Below are 26,612 nucleotides of genomic sequence, written 5' to 3' on the forward strand. Positions count from 1 at the left end.
CTATGTGATGAGATTGCTCCAGCACTCAAGAGAAACACGAGCACCTCCCGAGCCACCACAGATTTGATACATTGGGAGGGAGACAAACCCGAGAGTGGACTATGCAAGGCGTTTCAAGAAGCTGAACATCAAACCCACGCCTTGCATTGATTATCATACACTCGAGATCCTTGGAATCAGAGAGGATGTGATCAGGTACATTGATGCACTTAAGCCGAGACCCTACATGGAGCTGAACCTTCCGACTTATCTCGAGCTAGTCCGTGAGCTTTTAGCGACCGTTACACTCCACCACACGAAGAGGAGGAACCCCAGAGCATCAGATGGCATCTTGTCATTCTCTATCCGAGGACAGCCTTATTCTCTCACCATTTCCGAGGTTTGTGAAGCTCTTAAGCTTCCATACACTGATGGCATTTACCTTGAAGATGAACCTGATCTAAACCTGTGGAGAGAGATGGGTCATGGAGCCTATGATAGTGGGAGATCTAAGTCAGCCCTTCTTAGCCACCCAGCAGTGAGAGTTGTGCACAAACTCTTAGCACACACGATCTTCTCTAGAGCCAACATGGGAAGTGTTTTGAAGACTGAGCTCATTACACTTCAGAATCCGTTTATGGATTATCCACGACTTGCCTGCTTCGCATGGATCATAGCGCAGAATATGGTAAAGGTGAAGCATGATTTACATGGTTACGAGGACGCTACTCCAGCTTTCGGGAGTGCTATTACAGCGATACAACAGGCTGTAGGATTCGATTTCTCATCTGATGATCCACTTCCCGATGTCTGGTATGATCTACTTTATCTCTCTCGCGATCACACTATCTCTCGTGCCGCTTTCGATCCAGACAGGTTTGGTTACAAGTATTGCACTGACACCGAGGAGCACCGAGTCCGCTTACCTTCAGCATCTATCCCGAGATTGAGCAACAGAGGACGCCCTCGAAATCTGATGATTTTCTGCCATCTGTACCTCGTCTACCATTCACCATTGGCCAATACATAGTGGCCAAGGCGAAGCGTGATGCAGGTGCGGCCCTGCTCATTTTCAGCCATCTATTCCGACCGGCCACACCTCATCATATACATCATCACACACTCATTCCGATCTGGAGCGCAGAGTTGAGAGACAGGGACGACGCTTTGAGCGCGTTGTCACCTTCTTACAGGAGCAACAAAGTTCGCAGACGACACATCAGAGGATGAGTGATTGATCAGCACTTCACTACCATCACGGTTCTATCATCATTTTCTTTTCTTTTATCTTATTTTATTTCGCTTTTATTCACCATCTTCTCACCAACTTTTTCACACTAGGGACAGTTTGATTTAAGTCTGGGGGAGGATGTCTATCCGTACTAATCATTTTCTTGCTTTTGCTTTTAAATTTCAAGTACTTTTTAAAAAAAATTTAATATGTAACCTATTCGACATTAAGTATTTTTCAGGAATGTTTGACGCAAAACTATGATGATTTAGACCTGCACGCTTCTACACTATGCATGATAGCTCATTTGTGGTTAGCACTATACTAGGCGGTAGCTAGAGTACTTGCACTACGAACTCCCACCAGAGGACTTCTATTCATAGAGATTCTTTCTGACAGGATATACTAGCTCACTTTATTTGGTCTTAATATTGATATCTAATTTTCTCATCATTGATTTTAGGCAGGCATCGACATACACATCTAGGACGTCTTTTACCATCACTTTTACCACTCTTTGTCGTCCTAGATGACCAGTTTATCTTTATCTGGTACCATACCCTAAACCCAAAACCCTTGTTTTCAATCCTCATGCATTCTCTCTTTAGTTTATATCAGCAGATATGTGCAAAAACGTCGGAGAGAAGAGGAGCGACGCAGTTTTCAGTCACTCACAAAGGAGACTGAATGGAATTGGGAAGGAAGAGTATCAGAAACATAATAAAGCTTTACAAGACAGATATTAACTGGTAAATTCATGCTCTCTAAGACTCTATATCTAAAGGTGTTCCCTTTCTTTAAAAAAAAAAAAAAAAAAAAAAAAAAACGTGAAAAGAGAAAATGGAACAAAAAGCCTAATTTGTGGGGCAATGAGTAACCACTATTCGTTTAAGGAGCTATGGTTTTGAAAGATTTACAAAAATCTATGTCTGGGGGAGTTTGGAGAGAACATGAGGAAGAAGACCATGAATCTATGTCAAGAAGAAAGTGACTGAAAACTGTGGATACCAACAGCTTCACTGTCTCTTGCGGTTTTGCATAATATCATGCATCCTCCAAATCTTCAGGTAACCCTTAAACACTTTAAGCCCTACCCCCAAAATAATCCTTCTTGACACCTAGCCTAGATTGCCTTGCCTAGATTTTATTTGATGAGAACCACCGAAATTTTTAATGAATGTTAAGAGCTAGTTGACTGGAAGTTAGATCTTAGTGCATAGATTTCTGCATGACGGATTAACGGACTAGTTATGCCAGTATTGCTAGTGAGAATTTTCTAGGCTATTCCCGATTGATGCATACTGATTGATATTGGTCTAGAAGTTTGGTCTCTGAGATTTTGTTTAGTTCCTGCGTTTTCAAACCTCTCGCCGAGATTTAGCCTTTTTTTTGTTTGAGGACAAACAAAAGACTAAGTCTGGGGGAGTTGATAACACCGGATTTTGACCATTTTTATGGATCACTTTAATATCTTTTACAGGCTAAGGTTTTCAAAGGATTTCTATGTTTCCGGATTTTAAAAGACTTTTCAGGTAATTTGGGATAAAGAGGCACAAAATAGAACAAAAAGACTCTTTTGAATAAATGCAGACCGTCAGAACTCTCACGGAGAGACGAAGACCTTCTTACCGTCTGATCACCCTCAAAATTGGAAAACTCATAGAAGAATCAACCAGCTTTCAAATGCACTTGGTTTGGAGACATTCCAACGGTTGGATCTCAAGATATTCCATTAGCCCCGGAGCCACGTGGAGTCGGCCAGCAACTCACGCGACCGCAGCCAACAAGCTATTTGCCGCGGTCAAAACACTCCCGACCGCGGCCAACAAGCCAATTGCCGCGGTCAAAACACTCCCGACCGCGGCAATCAATCTCCGAGTTAAAGCCTACATATCTGAAGCCCAAAGTCATTCTCAGCCTCAATTCTGGAACCCTAGAGACTATGGAGTATTGGAGACTATAAATACATGTCATTTAGGTCGTTTTTAGACACCACCCTTCATACTTTACAGAAACCCTTTTCTTTCAGCCGTTTTTATGAGATTTTTGTAGAAGATTGTTCAAGCCCGAGTTCTTCAATAGAGAAGTTTTCTTTATCTCTTTTCTTTACTGTTTTTCATTACTTTTATTAAAACCGATGATGATGTTGACCTCAGCCATGTCTGAGTAGATCCCGAGTTGGGCTTAGGGTTCCCGAAAGGGGCTCTCATAATCGATTAAGACATCTAGGTTTATAGATCTGGGATTTCGACCTGTTCTCTGTTTATTCTTGTTCTTATTGCATGTATGCTTGATTGATCACCTAGTATCTGATCTAGATAGTTAGTGTTGCGAAAGTTTTCATTAAGTATCAGCCCTAGAATGAAACAGGCGATTTTTCCGTAGGAGTGGAAACCTACCTGCGGCGAGATCGTGAGTATTGACGAGTCTTGTGCAGCTCTTGCGTTCTCTCCCTTCCAGGGCCAGAGTGGAAACCTACTGGTCAGGATTGCGAGAAACAGTTGGTTATGATCATGACAGTGACGTAGTCATACCGCCGTACTCTAGCTCTAGAACCCATATATCGTTATCCGTCAATCCCAATCTATCTACCTTAGTGTTGAAACCGATTATGATCCCTTAGAGTTCCCAAAAGCTCAGCGTTTTTAGCCATAGTTTACAACTCCATCGATTTTCATTGTTTTCTTAGACTTGCATTTCAATTCCCTTAGTTCGATATTTTACTTGCTTAATTTACCTTTCATGCAATATTTCACTTGCCTTATTAGTCTTTCATTCGATATTTTGCTTATTCTAATTGCATTTCATTCGATTTTCTTACTTGCTTTTTAGGATAGATTTATTTGCTTTCTTTGTTTTTAGTTTAGTTCGCAAAACAAACAACCAACCTTTAAAATCAATTTAGTCTAGACATAAAGTTAAAAACCGTAGAAGAATACCATGCACACAAATCTCTGTGGATTCGATCCCTAAATACTACAACTGATTAGCTGTGCACTTGCGGCTTTCATTTGTTTTGTTAAGGGTAAAACTTGTTCCCTCACGCAGTTGACACGACATCAAGTCCTAATACAAAATCCATAGAGCGATCCTCCCAAGGAGCGTTAGGAATGGATAAAGGCAGATATAAACCGTGTGGATGTAACCTGAACTTAGCCGGCATGTGATGCATTTGGCACAGAATCTTTGACATCTCGCTTAAGGTATGGCCAAAAGAAGTGCTTCATGATGATGGCTAAGGTTTTGTCTCGGCCAAAGTGACCCATGAGACCGCCTCCGTGTGCTTCCCTTATGATAAACTCTCGCATGGAATCCTGTGGAATACAAAGGCGTTTATCTCCAAACAAGAAAACATCATGTCTATCAAAAGGTCTGAATACTCCCTTTTCACATTCCATGTAAGTGCTGCCGAAGTCTGGATCCACCCAATCTTGTCCTTTGATGTGCTCAAACACAAGAACCTTGGCCTCCATTGTGGTTACAAGAGCATATCTCCTCGATAAGGCATTAGCTACAATGTTCTCCTTTCCGTTCTTGTACTTTATCACATAGGGAAAAGCTTCTATGAACTCTAACCATCGAGCATGTCTTCTCTTGAGTGCTGTTTAACCCCGTAAGTGTTTTAGAGTTTCATGATCCGTACGGACAACAAACTCCTTGGCGAGCAAGTAATGTTGCTATACTTCCAATGAGCGAACTAAGGCATATAGTTCTTTGTCGTAGGTGGAATAATTGAAGGTTGCCCTGATATGTTCATAATTTGCATTATTTAGGTTGCATATTTCATTCCAAATCATGTCTTATTTCATGCATTTTAGGTCCTTAGAGTTTTTTAGGACTTAGGAGATGCATTAGGTCCCAATGAGTCTTTGCATGTTTTGAGTGTTTATCAGGTGTATTTGGAGCTATTTGGAGCTGAAAAGATGAATGCAGGAAGTGGAATGGTGATCAAGGCTTGAAAAATGGTGAAATTGGGTTTTTGGAGGTTCTCGGTCATTCTCGCGCACCAGGAAGGATTTTATCGGCCAAAACGCGTACCGGCTATAGGATTTCTTGGCCAAAATCTCTGGGTGCAGACACGTTTCCGAAATCGCCTGTCCGGGGAACCTTCCGGTCCGATTCAGCTGTTGGGTGCTTCATCAAAGTTGGAGAGGATTGGATCACGGTTCCAGAACAAGTGGAATCATGGAATTCGGACGCGTGAGCAGAAAGTTAAGCTCGTCAGAAAAAAAACTCCTGTCTCGCTGCCGTCTTCGACCGACCCGATGAGCTCTTAAGAATGCGAAAGACGGTGCACTTCCAGGTCGATTCAGTTTCCGGGGCCTTATTTGAGTTATCTTTCCTGAATGTCCGAGATAACTCAATTCGGAGCTATGGGCAGGAAGATAACGTTTCCGGAATGGACACATGTCTAGACGCCTCTCTCTGATTGTGTAAATGCACTGCGAAGATGAGCCCTCCAGGAAGCCTTCCACTTCCCAAGAACCGAAGCCTCCTTCACCAAAGTTGGAGATATATGAGTCTTCTATCCTCTGCAACCGAAATCACACAATTCGGACCAATATCCTCGAAGTTAAGCCTTCCGGTATGCGAAGTGGTATAAGCAGCCCATAACGATGCGAGCTAAGTGAAAGGTGCCACAATAGAATGCCACGGTCCACACTTGGCCGTGGCACTTAATTGCAATCCTTCGGCGTTTGACACGATCTTCATGCCACGGTCTACACTTGACCGTGGCAAAGTAACAATTGACCGGGAATGATTTTACAAGCATTCGGCACTTTACACGATGGAATGCCACGGTCTAGGACTTGACCGTGGCAACTTTGTGCAAACATTCGGCTCTTGACACGACCTCAATACCACGGTCTAGGACTTGACCGTGGCAAATTTTTACACACTTTCGGTGATTGACACGGTCTGAATGCCACGGTCTAGGACTTGGCCGTGGAAACCTTGCACAAACTTTCGGCGTTTGACACGACCACTTGCCACGGGTATTGAACCAAGACTTGCTAGACCGTGGCACCAAGATTCATCCAAGAACAGGCGAACAAGAATTTGACACGGTCACTTGCCACGGCCTGACCAAGAACATGCTGGACCGTGGCAAACTCATCTTTTACCCACCAAGGCCGGGTTAGTACCCGGTTTGTTCCGGGCTGACCCAGTTCGTTTAAGGCTCCTATAAATAGTTTTTAGACCTAATTTGGAGAGAACTTTTATCCCATTTTTAGTCTCTCTTCCTTTTTGGTGAAAAACCACTTGTTATACCTTGCTTTTGAGTTTAAAATCGATTTGAAGAGTGTTTATCATCTTGTTCTATCATTTCTTATCATCAAATCACACTTCTAATCATGATTAACAACACATCTTGCAAAGGATTTAGTGTGTTGATCATGATTAGTGAGTAATCTCCATATTAAGGTCTTAGATATGTAGATTAGGGTGCTTAAGTGGTAGATTAGTGAGCTTAGGAGTTAGATCTTGCATATTCCATTCTCTACAACCTGTTCTTAATGCTAGATCCATACAAATCATATGTGGTCTAGATTCTGGGCATTTCATGCACCAAAAGTGTTTGATGAAATGCCTGAACCAAGGTTGTTAGAGGTTTAAGTGTTATTCATCATGGGAATGATTGTTTATATGCTTAAATGACAGATTAAACTGATTCTTAATGCTTGTTAATTCATGTTTCACTAATGATGAGTAGGTTAGAAACTGTTTTGGCATAGAAGTTGATATCTTCATGAGAGGATTAACTTAATTAATGATGTTTAAGTTGAATGGTTTGCTTGATCATATGGTTCATTAGCTCATTAGTTTATCACTGAAGGCACCCTAATCCACTATCATGTCTAAGACCTTTCTCATCATCATACATACATTCTCATCACTTGTCATTTGCTTAGTTCTTCTTTAGTCATTAATCTTGTTTTAAGTCTGTAGTTCTCATTAGTTAATCAAAACCACACTTGCTTGCTTGAATTAAGAACCTGATCACATAACTTAGTGTCTATCACCACATTCTTGGATTGATAAACCCCTTGTATTACAAGGCAGGGGATTGATAACCTCTACAAAGAGCCTTGAAAACTCTTAGTTATCAATTGGCGCCGTTGCCGGGGATTGCGGATTGTTTAGCATTAAGCTCTGATCTGTTCTTGAGATCAAGTGTTTTCTTTTTTGTTTTTACTGATTACTTTCAAGTTCTGTTTGTGATTTCAGGTGCATGAACACCAGGTCTAGATCAAGAAGCTGTGGTCCACCTTTCCCTCTCAACGACAACATCAATCTTTTGGTACCAAGGAGGAGAAGGGACAGGCGTGGAAGACAGATTGATCAGGCTGATATGGAAGAACAAAGAGAGCACGTGGTCGATATAGAATAACCAGTTCAGGAGCAACAGGCTCAGGGTAATGGAGCTGGTAATGGAGTTGGTCGAGGGTTACATCAGGGTAATGTTCATCAGGAACAGGTGCATCAACAGCAAGTTTATGTCCACCAGGGACAAGCTCCAGCTCATCAACAGAGGCATCAGGCCAATGTACAGCAAAGACAACAGGTGCACCACCAACATCAACCTTTCCAACACCAGCAAAGGAGATATGAGCAACCCCAAGTCTATGTTGGAGAGAATGACAGGGCAAATGCTCATCAGTATGGAGCTGGAATTCAGGCACCACCTGTGCAAAACAACAACTTTGAAGTGAAGGCATCCTTGTTGAATATGGTCCAGAACTCAAAGTTCCATGGATTAGCAATGGAAGATCCCTTGGAACACTTGGATCAATTTGATAAAGTGTGTGACTTGACAAAGATAAATGGAGTTTCAGAAGACAGCTTCAAGCTAAGATTATTTCCATTCAGACTTGGTGACAAAGCTCACCAATGGGAGAAGAATCTTCCAAGAGGCTCCATTCAAACCTGGGAGCAATGCAAGCAAGCCTTCCTGTCTAAGTTCTTCTCCACCTCCAGAACCGCTAAACTAAGGAATCAAATCTCTAGCTTCACTCAGCACAGCAATGAGAGTTTTGGTGAAGCATATGAGAGATTCAGGAGCTACACAAACCAATGCCCACACCATGGGTTTAGTGAGGCTTCTCTTCTCAGCACACTATATAGAGGAGCTCTTCCCAAGATAAGAAACCAGCTGGATACTGCTTCCAATGGGAACTTTCTGGGCAAGGAGAAACATGCTGCTTTAGAGCTAGTGGAGAACTTAGCATTGAGCAATGATACTTATGGTGAAGACTATGACAGATCAAATAGATCTGAAGGTTCAAGCTCAGAACAGAGGCTCACTAGGGAAGTTAAGGAGTTGAGAAGTGAATTGGACAAGCTGAAATTCACCACTCAGAAGCCAATGCATTTTGTTGGAGAGTATGAGGAACCTTCTAAATCTTTGAGAACATAAGTGAAGAAGGTCTTACTCAAGAGGAGCTTAACTACATTGTGAATCAGAGGTTCCAGAGATATCAGTATGGTAATTCCAATCCAAACCTTTCTTACAGGAACACCTATGTAGCTAACATAAAAGATCAAGTCTATCCCAATTCTCAAGCTCCACAGAACCTTGTTCCCAAGAACAATTTTCAAGGGTCTTTTCAACCCAAAAATCAGTTTGCTCAGAATCAAGGTTTTGGTCAGCAACAGCAACCATTTCAAGGTCCTAGTTTCAGTTCACAGCAGCACAAGGCACCACCTGGGTTTGGTCCACCAGAACCCAACCCCAAGGATTATGCTAAGCCCATTACACTGAGGAGTGGAAAAGAGTTACCTGGTATTGAGAACAACAATGTGATTATTGAGGACAATGATCAAACTAAGGGGGAGGCAGCCTTAAAGGATGATCAAGTTGCTGAGAAACCAAGGACAGAAAAAGGTAAAGAGGTAGCAAAGGAACCTGAACCAGAAAAGGTATATGTGCCACCACCTCCATACCAACCCAAGCTCCCATTTCCAGGGAGATTTAAGAAGCAGCTTGTGGACAAGGCAAGAGCTGTATTTGAGAAAGCACTCAAGGAGACACCACTCAAAATGCCTCTCATTGATGCATTCCTAATGATGCCAAAGATGGGCAAGTTCTTTAGGGATGCCATTCTGAACAAGACTAAAGAACTTCAAGGCATGGTGGTACTAAGTCATGAATGCAGTGCTATCATTCAGAAGAAGTCCATTCCAAGAAAGTTGACTGATCCAGAGAGTTTCACACTCCCTTGTGCCATTGGACCTCTTCTATTCTCTGGATGTCTTTGTGATCTAGGGGCATCAGTCAGCTTGATGCCATTCTCCATAGCAAAGAAGCTGGGCTTTAGAGTCTTCAAACCTGCAAGGATCTCTCTTATCCTTGAAGATAGATCAGTTAGATTGCCTTTTGGTATGTTGGAAGATCTACCTGTCAAGATTGGTGGTTTTGAGGTTCCAACAGATTTTGTTGTGCTGGAAATGGATGAGGAACCAGTTGATCCTCTTATCTTGGGCAGACCATTCTTGGCAACTGCAGGAGCCATAATTGATGTGAGTGGTGGGATAATAGAGCTTCAACTTGGGTCTAAAAAGCTCAAGTTTGATGTGAATGAGATGATGAAGAAACCCACCATTGAAGGTCAATGATGTGGAGACAATGGATCAGTTGGCTGATGAGTTGCTTGAGGAGCTGAACACTGAGGATCCTCTTCAAGCTGCTTTAACTCAAGAACAAGGAGACAGTGGGCTCTTAGCAGAAGCAAGTGAAGGGTACAAGTTGTATTTGGACAATGCTAGAGAGCTGGGTCCTGAGACAAGGTTTTTGGAACTGGAACAAAGTGGCTCTGAGGTTTTTGCTATCAAAGGATCAAACACCAGCCAAAGCAGCTTAGACCAGGATTGGAATGAGGCTGATGCACCCCCTGTTGAGCTCAAGCCTCTACCAACAGGGCTCAGGTATGCTTTCTTGGGCTTAAACTCCACATATCCAGTAATCATCAATGATAGCCTATTAGAGGACAAAGAGAGTGCATTGCTTAGTGAGATAAGAAAGTTCAGGAGAGCCATAGGATATTCTTTGGCTGATATTAGAGGGATCTCTCCTGACATCTGCACCCACAGGATTCACCTAGAGGACCAATCTATGTCCTCTATTGAGCATCAACGACGTCTTAACCCCAACCTTAAAGAAGTGGTTAAGAAGGAGATACTAAAACTTCTTGAGGCAGGGATAATTTACCAAATCTCTGACTCAAGATGGGTGTCTCCTGTTCATGTTGTGCCCAAGAAGGGTGGTATCACAGTGGTTAAAAACGAGAAGGATGAGCTGATAGCTACTAGGACTGTCACAGGACACAAAATGTGTATAGACTATAGAAAGCTCAATGCAGCCTCTAGGAAGGATCATTTTCCTTTACCTTTCATTGATCAGATGTTAGAGAGGCTTGCAAACCACCCCTTCTTTTGTTTTCTCGATGGGTACTCGGAGTTCTTCCAAATTCCCATTGATCCCCGGGATCAAGAGAAAACAACATTCACATGCCCTTATGGCACCTTTGCATATAGGCGAATGCCTTTTGGTCTCTGTAATGCCCCTGCCACATTTCAACGTTGCATGATGCATATATTCTCTGACATAATTGAAGAGAAGGTGGAGGTGTTCATGGATGACTTTAGTGTCTATGGCTCCTCCTTCTCGGATTGTCTCTCTAATTTGTCACAGGTCTTGGAGAGATGTGAGCAGCATAACTTGGTGTTGAACTGGGAGAAATGCCACTTCATGGTGCAGGAAGGAATAGTTCTTGGGCATAAGATATCTGAGAAGGGCATAGAGGTTGACAGAGCAAAGGTGGAAGTGATGGTGAATCTGCAAACCCCCACTTCAGTCAAAGGGATAAGGAGTATCCTTGGCCATGCAGGGTTTTACAGAAGATTTATCAAATACTTCTCAAGAATAGCCAGGCCCTTGACAAGACTGTTGTGTAAAGAAGTAGATTTCATCTTTGATGCTGAATGTGAAGAGGCCTTCAAGATGATCAAGTATGCATTAGTCAGTGCACCAATTGTCCAAGCACCAGACTGGTCCCTTGCTTTTGAGGTTATGACTGATGCATCTGATTTTGCAGTTGGAGCAGTACTTGGCCAGAGGAAAGATAAGAAGCTTCATGTCATCTACTATGCTAGTAGAACACTTGACTCTGCACAAGAGAAGTATGCTACTACTGAGAAGGAAATGTTGGCAATAGTCTTTGCCTTTGATAAATTCAGAAGTTACCTGGTGGGATCAAGAGTCATTGTATATACTGATCATGCAGCCCTCAGGTATCTGATGACCAAGAAAGATGCTAAGCCAAGACTATTGAGATGGGTACTTCTACTTCAGGAGTTTGATATGGAAGTACAAGATAAAAAGGGTATAGAGAATGGAGCTGCAGACCATCTCTCTAGGTTGAGAATTGATTCTGAAGTGCCTCTCAATGATAGTCTTCCTGAGGAATCACTGATGGTGCTCCATTCTTACTTGGAGTTTGAAGAAGTGGATAGCATCCAAGAGAGGAGGATGTCCTGGTTTGCTGATATTGTGAACTTTCTGGCTTGTGGAGTGGAACCACCTGAACTTGATGCTTACCACAGGAAGAAGTTCTTCAGATATGTTCAAAGATACCATTGGGATGAGCCCTACCTCTATGTCCTGAACAAAGATCAGCTGTATAGAAGGTGTCTTGCTGAGGAGGAGATGCAACCTGTGTTGCAAGAGTGTCATGGTTCAGGTTTTGGGGGTCACATGGGAGCATTCAAGACTGTGGCAAAGGTTCTTCAGAGTGGGTTTTGGTGGGCCACAACGTTCAAAGATGCTCAGTTAGTTGTTTCAGCATGTGATGCCTGTCAGAGGCATGGGAACATATCAAAGAGGAGTGAGATGCCTCAAAACCCAATTCTAGAAGTTGAGATCTTTGATTGCTGGGGGATTGACTTCATGGGGCTCTTCATTTCATCCTATGGGAATCAGTACATTCTTGTGGCTGTGCACTATGTGTCCAAATGGGTTGAGGCCATTGCTTCCCCTACCAATGATTCCAAGGTAGTAGTGAAGTTGTTCAAGAGCATTATCTTCCCAAGATTTGGAGTACCCAGGGTTGTTATCTCTGATGGAGGATCTCATTTTGTGAACAAGACTTTGGAGGGATTGCTGAGAAAGCATGGAGTGAAACACAAGGTAGTTACTCCTTATCATTCTTAAGAGGACTGTTAGCTCAAGCAGAAAAGATTGAAGTATCTAATAGACAGATCAAGGCCATTCTTAAGAGGACTGTTAGCTCAAGCAGAAAAGATTGGAGCAAAAGGCTAGATGATGCATTGTGGGCTTATAGGACTGCCTTTAAAACTCCTACTGGGACATCACCTTTCAATCTGCTATATGGGAAGAGCTGCCACCTTCCTGTTGAGTTGGAGTACAAGGCTTTGTGGGCTGTGAAGTTGCTGAACTGTGATATCAAGACAGCTCAAGAGAAAAGGGTCATGCAACTCTATGAACTTGAAGAGATAAGGCTTGGAGCTTTTGAGACCTCAAAGATTTATAAGGAGAAGACCAAAGCTCTGCATGATCAAAAGATTCTGAAAAGGGAGTTCAAGGATGGTGATTTGGTGTTGCTATTCAACTCTAGACTTAAGTTGTTTCCTGGAAAACTTAAGTCTAGATGGTTTGGACCTTTTAAAGTTCTTGAAGTGAGACCATATGGTGCTACTGTCTTAGAAGGAAAGAATGGTCAACAGTTTGTGGTAAATGGCCAGAGGATCAAGCATTATCTGGTTTCACAAAAGAAGGAGGAAGCGACATCAGTTCCCCTTCTTGATCCACCACCAGCCTGTTAAACAGGTTTCCAAAGTCAAACTTAGAGACTTTTAACAAAGTGCTCTTGGGAGGCACCCCAAGCTTATCCTTTTGTAAATATGCTTTTGATCTTTTGATTTCTTTCTTTTTTTTATGTTTTAGGATATTTTGATGGGTTTGTTTAGTGTCCACAGGTTACAGGTTTGAGTTTGGACCCTTGGAAAGTGAACAAAAGATGAAAAGGAATGAATGAGTGGGCACAAACTTATGCTCGGCCTTGAGCATGGTCACCGTTCACGGTCAGAAACCAGGGCGTGGCAAGCTTCTTAGCTAAGCCACGGGGAATGAATCACGGTCTCAAGACCTGGCCGTGGCAAAAGAAGCAAGTGTTCGGTGATTGCCACGGTGGGAAGACACGGGACACAGGTAACCGTGGCAAAAAGAAATGAGGAATGGACCTGAGTTCGGGACTTGACACGGCCAGGAGACATGGAACGGAAGCTGGCCGTGGCAAAAGTTACAATTGTTTGGTGTTTGCCACATGTAAAAGGCACGGGACCGCAGGCAGGCCGCGGCAAAGAAAAAGACTGAGCATTCATTTGGTTCCTGCCACGGCCACGAGACACGGACATGAAGGTGACCGTGGCAACACGAAGATAACAAAAACCTGGGTTCGGGCTTTGACACGGTCAATGGACACGGGACCGCGACCTGGCCGTGGCAAAACGAGACACGGACGGACAAAGGCTCGGGTTCTGACACGGTTAGAAGACACGGGTTCGGGACCTGGCCGTGGCAAAACCAACACGGAATGATGATATGTCTATATTTTACATCATTTAGATTGCATTTTAGAGTCCTCATCATGTGTTTTCCCATGTAGATTGAGTCTTTAGGCATCAAAATAGGATTTAGGGCTTGCATTAGGTCCCAAAGAGTTTTGCATGTTTTGAAGTCTTTATCAAGTGCTTTGGAAGCCATTTGGAGCTTAAGAAGGGAAGCAGAAAAGAAAACGGTGAAGAAAAGGGTCAGAAATGGTGAAAACCGCTTGGAGAAATTTCTCGGCCAAAACTCGTACCAGCTGGACAGAAACCTCGGTCAAAAAGCTTACCGAACGCTCAATATCGGCCAAAACCCTTACCGATCGACCAAAATCGGCCAAGTTCGAGTATCGGGTGCAAATTACCTCGGGTTAAGTTTTTGGCCGAGGCGAGAGGAAATTTACGGCTAAAGAGCTTACCGCGGTACATAGCCCTCGGTCATTTTCCTTACCGCAGGAAGCTTTTCTCGGCTAAAACCTGTCCTTGCTCGCGCGTTTCAAAGATCAGAAATCCGGGGAACCTTTCGGTCCGAATCAGTTGGCGGGGTTTTCATCAAAGTTGGAGATAATCAAGCAAAGATCCCAGAACAGTTGGAATCATCCAATTCGGACTAGTGAGGAGAAAGATACGGCTTCCGGAAGATGCACCAGTACTGCGCGTACTCGAGAACCGAACAGCGGACTTCAGAGATCACGAAGGACGGAGCCTTTCCGGTCCGAACAAGCCTTCCCGGTATTCATCAAAGTTTGAGTTCTGTGAAAGGCCTTCTCAGAACAGTTGGAATCGCTCTATTCGGAACAGCGGTTGGAAAGATAAAGTCTCCGGAGTTCACATCGGTCCAAAAGCTTGTTTTCCGGCGATTTCAATGCGGTGCAAAGATGTGAAATCCAGAAGCCTTCCACTTCCCAATCTCCGACGATTTCCTCACCAAAGTTCGAGCTTATTGAGTCATCTTGACTATGGAACTGGTCTCTATGCAATTGGAGTCGTGTGTTGAAATCTACTGCTTCCGGAGGGCAAGTTGGTCGGTACGAGCCTAAATGAGTTGCGATACGCGCTAAGTGTTTTCTCAGGCCTCAGCATCATTACCTCGACATTGCTCAAGTCAAGGCTCATATCTTGGGAGTATTTTGGACTAGACCTCGTGCTGACACCCTAGCATGTTGAGATCAAGGCATGCACACGTAAGAAATGAAGCTGGAAACGACTAAGTGTTAAACGTGCACCTCGGTGTAATGGCCTCGGCGTGCATCCCGGACTCTGTTCTCCCGAACCCCTCGACTACCAAGCCCCATGACATTTTATGGTGAGGTCCCTTGTCACAACTCCAGAATCAAGAACAAGACGGCTCAAGAACACATACGTGGCGATGGATCAAAGACTAGGGTTCATGCATGTTCTTGACGTGTTCTTCACGAGATCTCCATTTCGATCTTTGCTCACGTGCACTCCTCGACATCAAGGCCTCGGCTTCACTCTCCGACACACCGTGGCACTCACCCATTGACCCGAGAAGGCGGCTCAGTACCCGGTTAGTTCCGTGCTGACCCGTGACACTTTCCCTTTGCTATAAATACATTTTAGGACCAAAAACCTAAGCATCTTATCTCTTATCATCTTTTAGCTTTAAGAACTTGCCTCTTTTGTGAAACTTGATTAATCTAATCCGATATCTCGTTTTTGCATCAGAATCTTATTCTTTCTTTACTTTCTTTTATCATCCAGTATTAAACTCCTAATCATGACTAGCTACACGTCTTGCAAAGGACTTAGTGAGCTCGTTATGATCAGTGAGTAGTCGTTTAAGCGGCTTTAGATAGGTAGATTATGGTGCTTTCAAGATAGATTAATGGGTTTAGGTGTCTAGTCTTGCATGTTTCATTCTTTAACCGATGTGATCTCTAGGCTGGATCCAAGCACATCACTTAAGGTTCAGATCTGAGACATATCTCGCATCAAAAGTGTTTGTAGAAATGTCTGAACCACTCGGTTAAAGGTTTAAGAGTCTTTCATCGCGAGAGTGATAGTTTGTTCTCTTAAATGACATATTGAACTGAATCTTATTGCTGACTGGTTCATGCTTCTCAAAAGGGATTTTGGTAAGAGGATCAGTTTAGATGTTTAATACTTTCATGAGAAGATTAATATGTCTTGAGTTCAAAGTTAAATGAAACCGCTTGATAAAATGATTCATTAACCCATTAGTTTAGCTTGGAAGCACTCGAGTCAAATATCCTGTCTAAAGCTTCTGCGTTTATCATATTTTATCATCATCCGAATCACTTACTTGTCATTAGCATCCTTACTTAGTCTAAATCTCATCTTTGTTTCATTTTCATGCTCATTTACTTGTTAAATAGTTTAGCTAAACCTTTACCATTTCCCTCTTGACTTAAGAATACAAGTAACATAGATTAGTGCCTCCATCACAAGTTTGGTTTGATAACCCCTTGTACTACAAGGACAGGGGTATTGATAACCTCTTTAAAGAGTGAAAAATCTTAGTTATCAATTGGCGCCGTTGCCAACTTGTGGGAGCATTATTCTCTTATTTGTTCTTAAGATCAAGACTTTAATTTCTTTTGTTTTACTGACTCTTTTGCAAGTTTTGATTTCAGGTGCATGAAAACCAGGTCTTGTAGCACAGAACCGCCTTTACCCTACGACAATAACATCAACAGGATTGAGAGGCGAGCTCGCGAGAGAGAACGGCACTTTGAAAGGCTTGGAATGGCAGAACAGCAAAGGATCGAGCAACAGGCTCAGGATGCCGAGCACCAGGCTCAGGCTAATCAGGCGGAGGCAGGAAGAAATGAACAACAAGTCTATGTTAACCAACAACAGGCTCAAAGAAACGAACGGCTTGCTTAGCAAAACCAACAACTAGCAAATAGAAACGAGCAACAAGCCCATCATGTTCATCCGCCACCTCCACAAGCTCAGAGACAACCTCCTCCGGTCTTTGTTGGAGAAAATGACCGAGCTAATGCGCACCAATATAGAGTCGGGATTCAAGCACCACCGGTTCAAAATAACAACTTTGAAGTTAAAGCTTCCCTGCTCAATATGGTACAGAACTCCAAGTTTCACGGTCTAGCCGGAGAAGACCCTCTTGAGCATCTAGATCAGTTTGATCGGGTTTGCGACTAAACCAAGATCAATGGTGTCTCAGAAGATAGCTTCAAGCTACGCTTTTTCCCTTTCAGCCTCGGCGATAAAGCTCACCAGTGGGAAAAGAACCTCCCGAGGGGTTCTATACAAACATGGGAGCAGTGTAAACTAGCGTTCTTATCAAAGTTCTTTTCCACATCACGCACGGCTAAGCTCAGGAATCAGATCTCAAGTTTCACGCAGCACAACAACGAGAGCTTTAGTGAAGCTTGGGAACGGTTTCGAAGCTATACAAACCAATGCCCACACCACCGCTTCTCAGAGGCATCCCTCTTGAGTACTTTATACCGAGGTGCACTCCCCAAGATCAGAAACCAACTCGATACCGCCTCAAACGGAAATTTTCTTGGGAAAGAGATCAATGCGGCAATGGAACTAGTAGAAAACCTAGCCATGTCTAATGACACGTATGGAGAGGATTTTGATAGGGCAAACCGTTCAGAGGGATCTAGTGATGAACATCACATGAAGAAGGATATAAGAGAGCTTCAGAGCAAGCTTGACAAAGTTCTAATGGCGACTCAAAAGCCAATACACTTTGTAGGCGAGTTTGATGAGCAAGGGCCAAGTTTTGACAATGTTAATGAAGATGGTCTAACTCAAGAAGAGCTGAACTACATAGGGAATCAGCAGAGGTATCAGCGGTTTAACAACTGCAACAGTAACCCAAACCTCTCATACCAAAACCCAAATGTGGCTAACCCTCAAGACCAAGTGTACCCTGCTCAACAACAACAACAAAACTATGCTCAAAAAGCCCCTTTTCAGAATAACTTTCAGCCCAAGCAACAGTTCAGTGGGCAACAGCAAGGCTACACTCAGCAGAATCAAGCGGCTCAGGGTAACAACTTCAACAGCCAACCGCAGCAACACAAGTTTCCACCAGGGTTCAATCCGCATCCGATGGGTAATCAGCAACAGATTCAGGGAACGGGTCAGAATCAGATGGGAACCGATGTCTGTGGGATTTTACAGCAACTGTTACAGGGTCAGCAGAGGGTTGAGAGCCAGCACGCAACAATGCAGCAAGATATCAGAGAGCTTAAGCAAAACCAAGCCTCTACATCATCAAGAGGCCCGGATTTACCCGGTAAGCCGGAGCCAACCCCAAGGAGTATGTGAACGCTATCACATTGAGGAGTGGTAAAGAATTACAAGCTCCAACGCCTAAGACAAAGCTCAATGAGGCCAATGAGCAATTAGAGGGGGAGGCAGCCTCAGATGATGCGCATGACGATGAAGTTTTGAAGATGGAACCGGTTAAAGACAAAGGGAAAGAGGTGGAGAAGACAACTGAGCTTGAAAAGCCCTACGTTCCACCACCAAGATACCATTCCCAGGGCATTTCAAAAAGAAAATCCTAGACAAAGCCAAGGTGGTCTTTGACAAACACTTGGAGAACACGCAACTTACCTTACCCATCATAGATGCTTTCTTTGCTATACCTCAGCTTGGAAAGTTTCTAAAGGACGCGATCCTCAACAAGACAAAGGAGCTTCAGGGTATGGTAATACTAAGCCATGAGTGAAGCGCTATAATACAAAGGAGATCTAGACCAAGAAAGCTATCCGATCCGGGCAGCTTTACTACCGTGTGCTTTAGGTCACTTGAAGTTCTCAAATTGCTTATGTGATCTAGGAGCTTCTGTGAGCTTAATGCCTTACACGGTGGCCAAGAGAATGGGATACAAAAGCTACAAGCCGGCCAAGATCTCTCTTGTATTAGCTGATAGATCGGTTCGATTACCGGTGGGTTTGCTTGAGAATTTACCTTTGAGAATCGGTGAGATAGAAATTCCCACACACTTCATAGTTCTTGAGATGGACGAGGAACCACTAGACCCCATCATCTTGGGCCTACCGTTCTTAGCGACCGCAGGAGCCATAATAGATGTGAGAGGGGGTATGATTGAACTACATATCGGTTCCGAGACTATGAAGTTCAACGTGAAGGAAATGATGAAGAAACCGACCATTGGAGATCAGGTTTTCTACGTGGAGGTTATGGAGGAGCTAGCTGATGAGCTCCTAGTGAAGTTAAACGCAGAAGACCCATTACAAGTGGTCTTGACACGGGAACAAAGCAAGCACGGGTACTTGAACGACGAAAGCGAGGTGTACAAGCTTCTCTTGGACCAACCGAAGGAACTTGGAGCTGAGACGAGGTTTGTAGAGCTCAAGAAGAGTGGCCTCGACATTTTAGACAGCGAGGGGTCCAAGGGCATAGAGGAGACACCTCGGGATATCATGGCCGTGACAGCTTGTGCTGAGGCCGATGGTAAACCGCGCGAGAACAAAGAAAAGGCCGAGGAAGCTGTTCCGAGCCAATGCAGCTTTGATGCCAATTGGAATGAGGCAGATGCACCCCCTTTTGAGCTCAAGCCTCTACCAACAGGGCTCAGGTATGCATTCTTGGGTCTAAACTCCACCTTTCCTGTGATCATAAATGATAGCTTGCTTGAACATGAGGAACGTGCATTACTTAGTGAAATAAGAAAGTTCAGGAGAGCCATAGGTTATTCTTTGGGTGATATTAGAGGGATCTCTCCTGACATATGCACCCACAGGATCCACCTAGAGGACCAAGCTATGTCCTCTATTGAGCACCAACGTCGCCTTAACCCGAACCTTAAAGAGGTGGTTAAGAAGGAGATACTAAAGCTCCTTGAGGCAGGGATAATATATCCAATCTCTGACTCTCGGTGGGTATCTCCTGTACACGTTGTGCCCAAGAAAGGTGGGATCACGGTGGTGAAAAACGATAAGGATGAACTCATAGCCCAAAGAACTATAACCGGCCATCGCATGTGCATTGACTATAGGAAATTGAATTCTGCATCAAGAAAAGATCATTTTCCTTTACCATTCATTGATCAAATGCTTGAACGGCTAGCTAATCATCCTTATTTTTGTTTTCTTGATGGGTACTCGGGGTCCTTTCAAATACCTATAGACCCCCGAGATCAAGAGAAAACGACATTCACCTGCCCTTATGGGACTTATGCCTATAGGAGAATACCTTTCGGTTTATGTAATGCGCCGGCCACTTTTCAAAGATGTATGATGCACATTTTCTCTGATCTAATTGAAGAGAATGTTGAGGTATTTATGGATGATTTCTCCGTATACGGCTCCTCTTTCTCCGAATGTCTTGCTAATCTATCTCAGGTTCTTAAGCGGTGTGAGGAGCATAGGCTTGTCTTGAACTGGGAAAAATGCCATTTCATGGTCCAAGAAGGCATTGTCTTGGGACACAAGGTATCAGAGAAGGGCATTTAGGTAGACAAGGCTAAGATCGAGGTGATGGTGAACCTACATGCTCCAAATTCTGTAAAAGGAATAAGAAGCTTCCTTGGCCACGCAGGGTTCTATAGACCCTTAACTAGGCTATTGTGCAAAGAAGTGGAGTTTGTCTTTGATGAAGAGTGTGAAGAGGAGTTTAAGAGAATCAAGGAAGCTTTGATCAGTGCACCGATTGTACAAGCCCCTGATTGGTCTTTACCATTCGAAGTGATGACTGATGCTTCTGATTATGCTGTGGGAGCTGTCTTAGGGCAGAACAAAGATAAGAAGCTTCATGTAATCTATTACGCAAGCCGCACCTTAGACTCGGCTCAAGAAACGTATGCGACCACCGAGAAAGAAATGCTTGCCATTATGTTTGCATTTGATAAATTCCGGAGTTATCTTGTGGGATCAAAGGTCACGGTCTACACAGATCACGCGGCCTTGAGGTATCTGATGTCTAAGAAGGACGCTAAGCCGAGGCTTCTAAGATGGGTTTTGTTGCTCCAAGAATTTGACATGGAGATTCTTGATAAGAAGGGTATTGAAAACAGGGCCGCAGACCATCTCTCGAGGCTAAGGATTGAAGAACGGGTCCCCATGGATGATGCTTTACCAGCGGCCAAGTGGAAGTTTCTAACCGACAGATAAAGGCCATTTTGGAAAGAACCGTGAGCTCATCTAGGAAAGATTGGAGCAAGAAACTTGATGATGCTTTGTGGGCTTACAGAACCGCATACAAGACCCCCATTGGAACCTCACCGTTTAACTTGATCTATGGGAAAAGCTGCCATTTACCGGTTGAGTTGGAATACAATGCCTTGTGGGCAGTAAAACTTCTGAACTTTGACATCAGGACCGCACAAGAGAAAAGGGTTTTACAGCTTCATGAGCTTGAGGAGATCCGTTTAGACGCTTTTGAGAGCTCTAAAATCTATAAGGAAAGGACCAAGGCGCTCCATGACAAGAAGATACCCAAGAGAGAGTTCAAAGAAGGGGACCAAGTTCTGTCGTTTAACTCGAGACTTAAGCTATTCCCTGGGAAGCTGAGGTCTAGGTGGTCCGGTCCGTTCACAATTCTTGAAGTAAGGCCCTATGGAGCCGTGGTTCTAAAAGGAAAAGATGGACAAGGTTTTGTGGTAAACGGTCAGAGGGTAAAGCATTACTTGGCATCAGAAACAAGAGAGGGAGCTACCTCAGTTCCTCTCCTTGAACCAGAAACAGCCTGAAAAAGGGTATGAAAAGTCAAACTTAGCGACGTTAAACAAAGTGCTCTTGGGAGACACCCCAAGCTTATCCTTGTACATATTTCGTTTTTCATCTTCTTTTTCTTTTTATTTGAAGCTTTTTGAAGGGTTTGTTAATTGTTTCAGAAGTTAGACAGTGAGCCTTGAGAGAGAAGCTTGAAAAAGACACGGCCTGATGATTTAAGTCAAAGAGTATTCATAGCCTCGGTATCAACTGATATGTTCATAATTTACATCATTTAGGTTGCATATTTCATTCCAAATCATGTTTTAATTCATGCATTTTAGGTCCTTAGAGTTTGTTTCAGAACTTAGGAGATGCATTAGGTCCCAATGAGTCTTTGCATGTTTTGAGTGTTTATCAAGTGCATTTGGAGCTATTTGGAATTGAAGAGGTGAATCCAGGAAGAGAAATGGTGATCAAAGCTTGAAAGGAGGTTCTCGGCCATTCTCGCTGACCAGGAAGATTTTTCTCGGCCATTCTCGCGTACCAGGAAGGATCTTATCGGCCAAAACGCGTACCGGCTAAAGGATCTCTCGGCCAAAATCTCTGGGTGCAGACACGTTTCCGAAATTGCCTGTCCAGGGAACCTTCCGGTCCGATTCAGATGTCGGGTGCTTCATAGAAGTTGAAGAAAATTGGATCACGGTTTCATAGCAAGTGGAATCATGGAATTCGGACGCGTGAGAAGAGAGTTAAGCTCGTCGGAAGAAACCCCTATCTCGCTGCTGTTTTGGACCGAGCCGATGAGCTCCGAAGAATGCGAGGGACGGTGCACTTCCACGCCGATTCAGTTTCCGGGGCCTTCATGAGAATCAGAGACATTTGAGTCTTATTTCCAGAACGTCCAAGATCATTCAATTCGGAGCTATGAGCAGGAAGATACGGTCTCCGGAATGGACACATGTCTAGACGCCTCTCTCTGATCGTGTAAATGCATTGCAAAGATGTGCCCTCCAGGAAGCCTTCCACTTCCCAAGAACCAAAGCTTCCTTGATCAAAGTTGGACATAAATGAGTCTTCTGTCTTCTGCAACCGGAATCACTTAATTCGGACAAGTACCTCAGAAGTTACAATCTCCGGAATGTGAAGTGATCCAAGCTGCTCTGAATGCTGCGAGATGGTCTTGCGACTTGGTTAACCCGCAGGCCTGAAGACGAATGCCTGAAAGCTGATTCTGCGAGTTGAGAAGTGCGGGTAAGCTATCACTGGATGAGGTCTGAGGCTCCCGAGCAAGAGAAATTCTAAGTCCACAATCTTGCGACTTAGGCATGCGAGTTAGCCGCACCTGGAACTAAGCCGCACGATCACTCGCAAATCACTCCGACTTGAGCCTGCGACCTAGGTGCAATGGAAACCAACCCGCACATATGCACATTCCCCAGAAACCGCCCTGGTCCTGCGAGTTGAAGAAGAAGAAGATCAAGCCGCAGCAATACTCGCAAAACATTCCTACTTGGGCATGCGGCTAAGACAAGCGATTTAAGTCTCACAAGCAAAGTTCTTCATCTACTGCGACTTGGGCGTGCTACCTGGGAGACACTGGACCAACCCGCAGTAATTCCACTTTATCCATTAAAGCCGGGTCGGGACCCGGTTCGTTTTCAGAGAGGTATAAATACTTTATAGGGTTTTTCCTGAAAGGACTAAGCTTTATTCCCTTTGTCTCTTGCCTCTTTTGTGAAAAAGACTCCACCAAGAAGAGAAATATATATTTTTGGCCTTTTAATCAAGGGAGTTTAAGAGATCTTTGAGTTTTAAAGCTGCTTTCTTCTTAATCTATCATCTCCATCTCCATTTCTCATCATTAATCATGCTAATCTTTTCTACTTGCAAAGGTTTAAGAGAGATTAGTATGATTAGTGAGTAGTCACCTTAATGAGGTTCTAGATGTGTAGGTTAGGGTGCTAAGGTGTTAGATTAGGAGTGCTTAGGGCTAGATTCATTGATTCATCTCTCTAAACAGCTGTTCTCTATGCTAGATCCTTGTATATCACTTGAGATCTAGATTCTGGGAATTTCATGCACCAAAAGTGTTTGATGAAATTCCTGAAAGAGTTGTATTAGAGGTTTAAGCATTTTCTGCATGATGATGTATTGTTATTTGCTTGAATGATCATTAAGAACTGTTTATTAATGCATATTGATTCATATTTCACAAATGGGAATTTGGTTTGAAAATGGATTAGTATAGGGGTTAATACCTTCATGAGAGGATTAACCTAGATTAGAGTTCTTAATCATTTGAATCATGTCTCATCATTGTCATTAGCATTTCTAGTTTAGCACCAAAGCACCCTAACCAACTATCATGTCTAGAATCTCATGCCTCCATCATACCATATTCACATCATTTGTCATTGTCATTAGTCTTTAATCCTGTTTAAGTTTGTAGTTGTCATTAGTTACCCAAAATCACTCTTGTTTGCTTGAATTAAGAACCTGATCACATAGCTTAGTGTCTATCACCACATTCTTGGATTGATAAACCCCTTGTACTACAAGACAGGGGATTGATAACCTCTACAAAGAGCATTGAAAACTCTTAGTTATCAATTGGCGCCGTTGCCAAATTGTGGTTTGTTTAGCATTAAGCTCTGATCTGTTCTTGACATCAAGTGCTTACTTTCTTGTTTTTACTGATTACTTTCAAGTTCTGTTTGTGATTTCAGGTGTATGAACACCAGGTCTAGATCAAGACGCTGTGGTCCACCTTTCCCTCTCAACGACAATATCAATCTTTTGGTACCAAGGAGGAGAAGGGACAGACGTGGTAGACAGATTGATCAGGCTGAGATGGCAGAACAAGGAGATCACGTGGTAGACATAGAACAACCAGTTCATGAGAAACAGGCTCAAGGTAATGGAGCTGGTAATGGAGTTGGTCAAGGGCTGAATCAGGGTAATGTTCATCAGGAACAGGTACACCACCAACAAGCTTATGTCCACCAGGGACAAGCTCAAGCTCATCAACAGAGGCATCAGGCCAATGTTCAGCAAAGACAACAGGTGCACCACAAACCCCAACCTTTCCAACACCAACAAAGAAGATATGAGCAACCCCAAGTCTATGTTGGAGAGAATGACAGGGCCAATGCTCATCAGTATGGAGCTGGAATTCAGGTACCACCTGTGCCAAACAACAACTTTGAAGTGAAGGCATCATTGCTGAATATGGTCCAAAACTCAAAGTTCCATGGGTTAGCAATGGAAGATTCCTTGGAACACTTGGATCAATTTGATAAGGTGTGTGATCTGACTAAGATTAATGGAGTTTCAGAAGACAGCTTCAAGCTAAGACTATTTCCCTTCAGTCTTGGTGACAAAGCTCATCAATGGGAGAAGAATCTTCCAAGAGGCTCCATTCAAACCTGGGAGCAATGCAAGCAAGCCTTCTTATCTAAGTTCTTCTCTACCTCAAGAACTTCAAAACTGAGGAACCAAATCTCTAGCTTCACTCAGCACAGCAATGAGAGTTTTGGTGAAGCATATCAGAGATTCAGGAAACCAATGCCCACACCATGGGTTTAGTGAGGCTTCTCTTCTCAGCACACTTTATAGAGGAGCTCTTCCCAAGATTAGAAACCAGCTGGATACTGCTTCCAATGGGAACTTTCTGGGTAAAGAGATACATGCTGCTTTAGAGCTAGAGGAGAACTTAGCATTGAGCAATGATACTTATGGTGAAGACTATGACAGATCAAATAGGTCTGAAGGTTCAAGCTCAGAACAGAGGCTCACTAGGGAAGTTAAGGAGTTGAGAAATGAATTAGACAAGTTGAAGTTGGTAACTCACAAGCCAATGCATTTTGTTGGAGAGTATGAGGAACCATCTCAAATCTTTGAGAACATAAGTGAAGAGGGTCTCACCCAAGAGGAGCTTAACTACATTGGTAATCAGAGGTTCCAGAGATATCAGTATGGTAATGCCAATCCAAACCTTTCTTACAGGAACACCAATGTAGCTAACCCACAAGACCAGGTGTATCCCAATTCTCAAGCTCCACAGAACTTTATTCCCAAGAACAACTTTCAAGGGTCATTCCAACCAAAGAATCAGTTTGGTCAGAATCAGGGTTTTGGTCAGCAACAGCAACCATTTCAAGGTCCTAGGTTTCAGTTCACAGCAGCCAAAGGCACCACCAGGGTTTGGTCCTCCACAGTTCCAACAGCAAGCGCCTGTTCAACAACAATTTCAGCCACCAACGGTACAACAGCAGCCACAGATGGGTACAGATATGGTTGGTATTCTGCAACAACTACTTCAGGGTCAACAGATCTTTGCAAGCCAAAATGCAGCCATGCAGCAGGAAATCAAGGAACTGAAGCAGAACCAGGCCTCAAGCTCAAGGAACCAAGGTCACCTACCTGGAAAACCAGAACCCAACCCCAAGGAATATGCTAAGGCCATTACACTGAGGAGTGGAAAGAAGTTACCTGGTATTGAAAACAACAATGTGATCATTGAGGACAATGATCAAACTGAGGGGGAGGCAGCCTTAAAAGAGGATCAAGTTGCTGACAAACAAAGGACAAAAAAGGGTAAAAAGCAAAGGAACCAGAACCAGAAAAGAAATATGTGCCACCACCTCCATACCAACCCAAGCTCCCATTTCCAGGAAGATTTAAGAAGTAACTTGTGGACAAGACAAGAGCTGTATTTGAGAAGGCACTCAATGAAACACCACTCAATATGCCTCTCATTGATGCATTCTTAATGATGCCAAAGATGGGAAAGTTCTTGAAGGATGCCATTTTGAACAAGACAAAAGAGCTTCAAGGCATGGTGGTACTAAGTCATGAATGCAGTGCTATCATTCAGAAGAAGTCCATTCCAATGAAGTTAACTGATCCAGGGAGTTTCACACTCCCTTGTGCCATTGGACCTCTTCTATTCTCTGGATGTCTTTGTGATCTAGGAGCATCAGTCAGCTTGATGCCATTCTCCATAGCAAAGAAGTTGGGCTTTAGAGTCTTCAAACCTGCAAGGATCTCTCTTATCCTTGCAGATAGATTAGTTAGATTGCCTGTTGGTATGTTGGAAGATCTACCTGTCAAGATTGGTGGTTTTGAGG

General features: G+C 43.5%; 2 non-coding genes and 1 pseudogene across 2 annotated transcripts; all 3 read right to left on the reverse strand.

Moving 5' to 3' along the window:
* Positions 1 to 8,198: 8,198 nt before the first annotated feature.
* On the reverse strand, positions 8,199 to 8,305 carry LOC112090191. Its single transcript, XR_002901539.1, has one exon. It is a non-coding gene; the product is annotated as a small nucleolar RNA R71 (small nucleolar RNA).
* Positions 8,306 to 17,155: 8,850 nt separating this feature from the next.
* On the reverse strand, positions 17,156 to 17,262 carry LOC112089996. The gene has a single exon (XR_002901355.1). It is a non-coding gene; the product is annotated as a small nucleolar RNA R71 (small nucleolar RNA).
* A 7,704-nt stretch (positions 17,263 to 24,966) lies between these two features.
* On the reverse strand, positions 24,967 to 25,065 carry LOC112090096 (annotated as a pseudogene).
* Positions 25,066 to 26,612: the final 1,547 nt, after the last annotated feature.

The sequence above is a fragment of the Eutrema salsugineum genome, unplaced genomic scaffold, assembly GCF_000478725.1.
Source record: "Eutrema salsugineum unplaced genomic scaffold, Eutsalg1_0 scaffold_11, whole genome shotgun sequence".
Lineage (NCBI taxonomy): Eukaryota > Viridiplantae > Streptophyta > Magnoliopsida > Brassicales > Brassicaceae > Eutrema > Eutrema salsugineum.